At 47.8% G+C, this 8,715-nt stretch overlaps 1 pseudogene; it reads right to left on the minus strand.

Annotated features, from left to right (window-relative positions):
* The window catches only part of LOC104393906, a 55,544-nt pseudogene that overhangs the window by 45,400 nt on the left and 1,429 nt on the right, over positions 1 to 8,715 (minus strand).

The raw sequence follows: 8,715 nt of genomic DNA on the forward strand, positions 1-8,715 counted from the left end.
CGTGGCTTTGTGGCAGATGCAGGCTGGGCAGGCTTCTCCGGTCCGGTTCGGTCCAGGCTGGGCAGGCAGGGTCCCCGGGAGCGGGCACAGGCGGCGCCTCCCCCCTCTCCGCTTCTCCTCGCAGCGGAGTGGCACTCAGGCAGGTTCAGGTACTGCAGCGGGGTCTTGTCCCAGGCAGGCAGGAAACAGAGCAGATTCTGCTTTCTTTTTATGGACCAGAGACCACTGTTCGAGAAAGTACTGTCTGAATTAGCCAATCACCATGGGCCATGTACATATTCTGTTAGGAGCAGTTTTTAATCTATTGTTTATATTTCTGCTAGCTATCGCAACCCTTGTGCTGCTTCTTTGCTCTGCACTTATCTGGTAGGGCAAGAGGCCTGTTCATTCTGTCCTTGAGTGAATCAGTGAAAAGGCGTCACTCTCGCTTTGCTGACTTGAAAGGCATTCTTTGTTTAGTCTTATGTGGGGGGGAAAAAGATGGACCGTTCCCCACAATCACATAAATATTTTCACACCAGCTGAAGGTGAGAATGCTATAAGCTCTTTAGAAGGGATAGGCAAGGAAGGAGAGGCTGTGGGTGTGGCTATGTATGTTAGGGAGAGTTTCCATTGTATAGAACTCACCAATTGTGATGAGAAGGTCGAGTGCTTATGGGTAAGGATGAGGGGGAAGGCCAGCAAAGCAGATATCCTGTTGGGAGTTTGTTATAAACCATCCAACCAGGATGAAGAGGCAGGTGAAGCATTCTACAGGCAGCTGGCAGAAGTCTCAATTGCTAGCCCTTGTTCTCGTGGGGGGCTTCAACTTCCCAAATGTCTTCTGGAAATACAATAAAGCAGAGAAGAGACAGTCCTGGAGGTTCCTCGAGTGTGTGGAAGATAACTTCCTGACACAGCTGGTGAGGGAGCCTATCAGGGGAAGTGCCTCGCCCGACCTGCTGTTTACAGAGAAGGACTTTTGGGAGATGTGGTGGTCAGAGGCTTAGTAACCATGAAATGATAGAATTCTTGATTCTTGGTGAAGTAAGGAAGGGGGGCCAGCAAACCATTACCATGGACTTTCAGAGGGCAGACTTTGGCCTGTTCAGAATACTGGTTGAGAGAGTCCCTTGGCAGACAGTCCTGAAAGGCAAAGGGGTCCAGGAAGGCTGGACATACTTCAAGAAGGAAGGCTTAAAGGTGCAGGAGCAGGCTGTCCCCACATGCCATAAGACGAACAGGCAGGGAAGACAACTGGCCTGGCTGAACAGGGAGCTTTTTATGGGACTCAGGAAAAAAAAGGAGAGTTTGCCACCTTTGGAAGAAGGGGCAGGCAATTCAGGAAGAGTACAGGGATCTTGTTAGGTCATGCAAAGAGAAAATTAGAAAGGCAAAAGCCCAGCTAGAACTCAATCTGGCCACTGTTGTAAGAGATAACAAAAAATGCTTTTACAAATGCATGAACAACAAAAAGAGAGCCAAGGAGAACCTCCATCCTTTATGGATGCCGGGGGCAGAACATTGCCACCAAGGATGAGGAAAAAGGCTGAGGTACTTAATGCCTTCTTTGCCTCAGTCTTTAATAGTCAGACCAGTTATCCTCAGAGTATTCAGCACCTTGAGCTGGAAGACAGGGATGGAGGGCAGAATAAATGCCCCATAATCCAGGAGGAAGCAGTTAACAACCTGCTACACCACCTGGACACTCACAAGTCTATGGTGCCAGATGGGATCCACCCGAGAGTACTGAGGGAGTGTCGTGGTTTAGGCCCAACACAACAAAGGAACAGCCACATGGCTGCTCACTCAACTCTCTCACACACACACACACACACACACACTCTGGGATGGGGAGGACAAAGCTCATGGGTTGAGACAAAGGACAAGGAGGGTTCTTCACTGATTAAGGTCCTGGGCAAAACAAACTCAATTTGGGGAAAAAGAATAATTTAATTTCACACTAATCAAACACACACAGGACACAGGCAACACAAAGAGCAGTGCTTGCATATGTTACCCCCACCCCTCCCTTCTTCCCCAGGCCCAAATTACTTTGTTCCTGGTTTCTCTACCTCCTTCCCCCCAGCGGCACAGGTGGACAGGGGATGGGGTTTAGAGTCAGTTCACAGGCTGGTGGTTTTTGCCGTGCCATCCTCCTCAGGGACAAGGATTCCTTACAGTCCTTCCCTGCTTCCCCACGGGGTCCCTCCCATGTGTGAGAAACATTTGTCATGTCAATTAACAGGCCCACACAGATCCTTCAAAGAAGCACAGTTTATTTACATTCTTGCAAGAATGGGTGTCCTAAACAAGTAGGCACACCTGATAGTAAGGTGAATAACTGTTTATATTCCCTATTCCCGATGCAAAGATCCCTCCCCTGTTTCCCCACTGGCTGGGTACTCCAGGGTTCACAGCCTATCCGACGCTTCTAATCATCCTATAAGTTTCCCGCCCCTGTTTACACATTCCATTCCAGCAGTTTACATTTTACCTTTTAAGGTAAAATTTTGACCTTTCTTGCCCCCTTGGCTATCTTCCCAATTAACAAATCTACTGGTGTCATCCTGCCCTGAGGAGCAAGATAGAAGTGGCTTTGTTCAGTCTTATCTTGGGCCATAAATCCTTCTCCATGTTGGATCCCCAGATGGAGCCCAATTCACTCCCTCAGTTTCTTGGGCCGTAAACCACTCCTGGTGTCCTTAGAATGTGCAGATACCTCACTTCTCTCAAACAAACTATATATTTCTAACACTAGGATATATATATTTATATAAACCAAACCCGACACTATGTTTCTAACACTAGAATGCAAAATCAACACTACATTTCATTTCTAACACATGGGAGAGAGTCCTCCACGAACCTCTCCTTCATGAGTCCTTCCCACAAGGTCCGGAAGAAGCTGCTCCAGTGTGGGCTTCCCACAGAGTCACGGGATGCTTCGGGAACAGCCAACTCCCCTGGTGCTGAGGTCTTCCAAAGCTGCATAATCAGAGTCCACTGGCAGTAAATCCACAGGCCCAGTCAGCATGGGTTCATGAAAGGCAGGTCCTGCTTGAACAAACTGATCTCCTTCTATGACCAGGTGACTCACTTAGTGGATGAAGGAAAGGCTGTGGGTGTTATCTACCTAGACTTTAGTAAAGCCTTTGGCACTGTCTCGCACAGCATTCTAGAGAAGCTGGCAGCTCATGGCTTAGACAGGTGTACCCTTCACTGGGTAAAAAACTGGCTGGGTGTCTCAGCCCAGAGAGTCGTGCTGAATGGATTTAAATCCAGTTGGCGGTGGGTCACAAGCGGTGTTCCCCAGGGCTCAGTGTTGGGGCCAGTCTTGTTTAATATCTTTATCAATGATCTGGATAAGGGGATTGAGTGTGCCTTCAGTAAGTTTGCAGGGAGGGGGACCTAGCTACGCAGGATATTGAGAAGGCTGAGGTTCTTAAGTATTTCTTTGCATCAGTCTTCTCTGGCAAGTGCTCCAGCATCATCGCAAAGGCCACAGGAGGTGAAAGCAGGGATGAGGAGAAGGAATCACCTCCCACTGTAGGAGAAGAACAAGTTTATGACCATCTAAAGAACCTGAAGGTGCACAAGTCTACGGGATCTGATGGGGTCCATCCACAGGTCCTGAGGTGGATGCAGTTGCTAAGCCACTCTCCATCATATTTGAGAGACATTAATTTGCTGGAGCATGGCCAGAGAAGCTGGTGAAGGGTCTGGAGAACAAGTCCTATGAGGAGCAGCTGAGGGAACTGGGGTTGTTTAATCTGGAGAAGAGGAGGCTGAGGGGAGACTTCATTGCTCTCTGCAACTACTTGAAAGGAGGTTGTAGGGAGGTGGATGTTTGTCTCTTCTCTCAAGTAACTAGCAATAGGATGAGAGGAAATGGCCTTAAGTTGTGCCAGGGGAAGTTTAGACTGGATATTAGGAAAAATTTATTCCCTGAAAGGATTATCAGGCACTGAAACAGGCTTCCCAGAGAAATAGTTGCATCACCATCCTGGTGGTGTTCAAAAAGCATGTAGACATTGCACTTCAGGACCTGGTTTAGTGGGCATGGTGGTGTTGGGTTGACGATTGGACGTGATGATCTTAGAGATCTTTTCCAGTATTAATGATTCTATGAAATTAATTTATTGCCTATCAAAATCAGATTAGAAATCAAAATTAGAAATAAACTAAATCTTAAAAATCCTTTCCCCCCACCCCTCCTTTCTTCCTGAGCTCAAATTCACTCCCCAGTTCTCTACCTCCTGCCCTCAAGTGTAATGGCAGTTGCGGTCAATTCATAATGTGTTGTCTTTGCCACTTCATCTTCCTCATGCTCTTTCCCCTGCCTCCAGCATGGAGTCCCACCCATGGGAGACAGTCCTTCACAAACTCCTCTGGTGTGGGTCCTTTCCATGGAATGCAGTCCTTCAGGAATGGACTGTTCCAGCATGTTTCCCCCACAGGGTCACAGTTCCTGCCAGGAGCCTGCAACCAGCATGGGCTCTACATGGGGTTGCAGCCTCCTTTAGGTGCATCCACCTGCTCCGGCATGGGGTCCTCCACAGGCTGCAGGTGGATATCTGTTTCACCATGGATCTCCATAGGCTGCAGGGGGACAACCTGTCTCACCATGGTCTTCACCAGGGGCTGAAAGGAAGTCTCTGCTCCAGTGCCTGGAGCACCTCCTCCCCCTCCTTCACTGACCTTGGTGTCTGCATGGTTGTTTCTCTTACATATTCTCACTCCTCTCTTCCAGTTGCTGTTGTGCAGCAGGCAGGTTTTTTCCCCCCTTCTTAAATATGTTATCACAGAGGTGCTGCCACCATCACTGATTGGCACAGCTTTGTCCAGTGGTGGATCCATCTTGGAGCCAGCATAAAGTGTTTTGATAGGCATCCATCAAGTAAAATTTGTTACAGATTCAGGATGCAAGTACTGGATCTGTATTAGCTCAGAGTACTTGGGCAGAAACAACAGGCACAAAATTGACTAGTCTGAGTCTTTAAGAGGTGCCTTTTAATAGTGTCTTGCCAAGAATAACACTGCACCAGGTAAGAAAGCAATAAAATTATTTCCTTTTTTTTTTTGTGCATAATGATTGAAGGCCTTAGAATGTTCTTCACTGAAATTACCCTTATGAAAGTTGTTTTCAGGTAGGACTGGCTATTCTTGATTTAAACCATCACTAGATTTACGAAGTGTTCCCATTAAAAGCAGTGTGTCAGTTTTGGAAATACCAGCTGCCTTAAAAGAAGGAAAAATCTATCTTGAATTATGAAATATGGTGAATATACAGGTCCACACCGATTCCAGTGCCTTACTACCCACACAGTAAAGAATTTCTTCCTGATGTCTAATCTAAATCTCCCCTCTTTCAGTTTAAAACCCTTACCCCTCATCCTATCACTACCCTCTCTGGTGAAAAGCTCCTGCTCAGCTTTCCTGTAGACCCCCTTCAGGTACTGGAAGGATGCTATAAGGTCTCCCCTGAGCTTTCTCTTCTCCAGGCTGAATGGTCCAAACTCCCTCAGCCTGTCTTCATAGCAGAAGTGCTCCACCCTTTTAATCATCTTTGTGGTCATTCTCTGGACCCTCTCCAACAGCTCCATGTCTTGGCTGTGATGAGGGCTCCAGAGCTGTACACATTACTCCAGGTGCAGGCATCACCAGAGTAGAGGGGCAGAATCACCTCCCTCGCCCTGCTGGCCATGCTTCTTTTGATGCAGCCCAGGATGTGGTTGGCCCTGTGGGCTGTGAGTGCACACTGGTGGCTCAAGCCAAGCTTCTAATCTACTGGAACCCCTAAGTCCTTTTCCTCAGGTCTGCCCCCTAGCCATTCTTCCCCGGGCCTGTATTTGTGCCTGGAGTTATGCCAACCCAGATGCAGGACCTTGCACTTGGCATTACTGAACTTAAACAAAGATGTTGAACAGCACTGGTCCCAATACTGACCGCTGGGGATAACCACTTGTCACCTGGTTTCACTTGGACACTGAGCCACTGACCACAACTCTCTGGGTGTGGCCATCCAGCCAATTTCGTATCCACCAAGTGGTCCATCTGTCAAATTCATATCTTATCAGTTTGGAGACCAGGATATCGTGTGAGACAGTGTCAAATGCCTTGCACAAACTCAGGTAGATAACATAAGTTGCTCTGCAATTATACACCATCTCTTTAGCCCCATTGTAGAAGGCCAACAAATTGCTCAGGCACGATTTGCCCTTAGCAAAGCCATGTTGGCTGTCGCAAATCACCTCCTTATTTTTGTCACCGTTCTGCTCAGAAGCAACAGAAATGCTCTCAATACCCTCCCCCCCAGGGAGGGAAGGAGAGAGACACTCTGGATTGAAAACTAAACTAGACAGCTTTAATTAAACACTAATGATAAAATATATACAGCTATATACAAATGTGTTCAGGTATGCGCAAAAGCCTCTTACCTCCCCCCACCCCCAGCAACTCCCACAGCACTCTCCTTAGCTGCAAACAGTCCAGAAAAGTCCCGGAGCTGCCGGAGAGAGAGCAGAGTTATGAGGGTCAAGAGAGCTTGAGCCTAGGGGTCACCGGTGATGGATGGACGGAGTCCTCCCTGGACACCGGCCATGGACAGAGAAGGGAAGAAGCAGGAAGGAAGTTGTCTTCTGTCATCTCTCACCTTCCTCTGAGCTTATGTAGATATATGGAATGGAATATCTCTGGCCAATTTTGCTGTCTGTCTAACTCAGCCTCCTACGGGGGGGTCACAGATCTCCCCGTAGTGTCTGAGCCAGCAGAATAAAGATGCGACCTTGAAGCCCCAGCAGTTAAAAAAACATTCCACTGTCTTATCAGCTCTAGCTAGAGCACACTGTTGCTAGTTAAAAGAAAGCTTACTGAAGGAAAAAAAAATCAGCAAAAAGAAAATTGGCTTCATCCTGCCTCAAACCAGGACATTCCACCCCTTATTCCATACCATATATTACATATAGGCTCTATATTTTACCAGCTGTCAAATTAAGGATTCTCCCCCAGAGTCAGATTACCTTGAGGTACATATTGTACTTCACCATCCTCCATCATCACACACCAGGTATGTCCAGGTCCCTGAGCAAAAGCAATACCCCGGACAGGTTTACCTTTGCCTGAAGCAGGATAGACCCAAACACTTTTAACCAACATCTTTCTCTCACATGCCACAAGGACTTTATCCCCATCTGCAGTATGTAAAAGGTCTGACTGAGCAGGACCATCCCAATTGATGGATCCCCTGGTACTAAATAATAAGGTGGGCTGTGGCATGAGGCACAGGATACGTTTCCAACCATCCTGTACTTGTTTCCACCATTGTAAGCACATAGTGCTTACCCTGGTGGGTCTGAGGCAGTGTGATATAGTCAATTTGCCAAGCCTCCCCATACCTGTACTTTGACCACCTCCCCTCATACCACAAAGGTTTCAACTGTTTAGCTTGCTTAATTGCAGTGCACATCTCACAGTCGTGGATCACCTGCACAATAGAGTCCACGGTTAAGTCCGCCCCTCGGTTCCAAACCTATCTGTATGTTACATCTCTGCCCTGATGACCTGAAGCGTCATGGGCCCATTGAGCCAAAAAGAATTCACCCTTATGTTCCGAATCTTAAGTCTATTTGGAACACTTGAGCAGCCTCATCTGCTCATTGCTTGTGTCGATGTTCCTCAGTGGCACGACATAAAGCACTTTTACCACCAGTTTCTCTATCCCAGCTACAATGTCTTTCCTCAGGTCAGCAACCCAAATAGGTTTACCTTTTCACTGCCAGTTGTTCTGCTGCCATTGCTTTAGCCAATCCCACAAGGCATTTGCTGCCATTCATAAGTCAGTGTAGAGACAGAGTCTTGGCCACCCCTCTCGCTCAGCAATGTCCAAAGCCAGCTGGATGGCTTTTACCTCTGCAAACTGACTCAATTCTCCTTCTCCTTCAGCTACTTGTGCAACTAGTTTTGTAGGACTACACACGGCAGCTTTCCACTTCCGGCAGTTCCCTACAAGACGACAGGAGCTATCGGTGAAAAGAGCAAATTGTTTCTCGGTGTCTGGTAGATGATCATATGGTGGAGCTTCTTGAGCCCGTCTCACCGCTTCTTGTGGTGGCATTCCAAAGTGTGTGCCTTCTGGCCAGTTTGTAATTGCTTCCACAATACCTGGACGATTAGGTCTTCCTATTGGAGCTCGCTGGGTAATTAAAGCAGTCCATTTACTCCAAGTTGCATCGATGGCATGATGGACAGGAGAAAGGTTACTCTGGAACATGAAGCTCAGTAATGGTATTCTGGGTTCCAGGAAAAGCTGCACTTCAGAGCCAATCACTTCCAAATCAGCTCTAACCCCTTCATATGCTGCAAGGATCTCCTTCTCAGTTGTTGTGTAGTTGGCTTCAGAACCTCTGTAGCTCCGGCTCCAGAATCCCAGGGGTCGACCTCGAGTCTCCCCTGGTGACTGCTGCCATAGGCTCCAGTTAAGACTGTTGTATCTGGCTGCAGTGTAGAGCACATTTTTGATGTCTGGCCCTGTTTGAACTGGTCCAAGGGCCACTGCCTGCACAATATCCTTTTTAATCTGCTCAAAAGCTTTCTATTTGTCAGGACCTCATTTAAAGTCACTCTTCTTTCGAGTCACCTCATAGAGAGGTTTCACAATTTCACTGTGTTGCGGGCCGGTACCGGGGGGGCCACCGGCTGCCAGGATGTTTCTGCGACTTCCCCCCCCCAGTGTGG

The sequence above is a fragment of the Chaetura pelagica genome, unplaced genomic scaffold (assembly GCF_000747805.2).
Source record: "Chaetura pelagica isolate M959 unplaced genomic scaffold, ChaPel_1.0 scaffold168, whole genome shotgun sequence".
NCBI classification, from domain to species: domain Eukaryota; kingdom Metazoa; phylum Chordata; class Aves; order Apodiformes; family Apodidae; genus Chaetura; species Chaetura pelagica.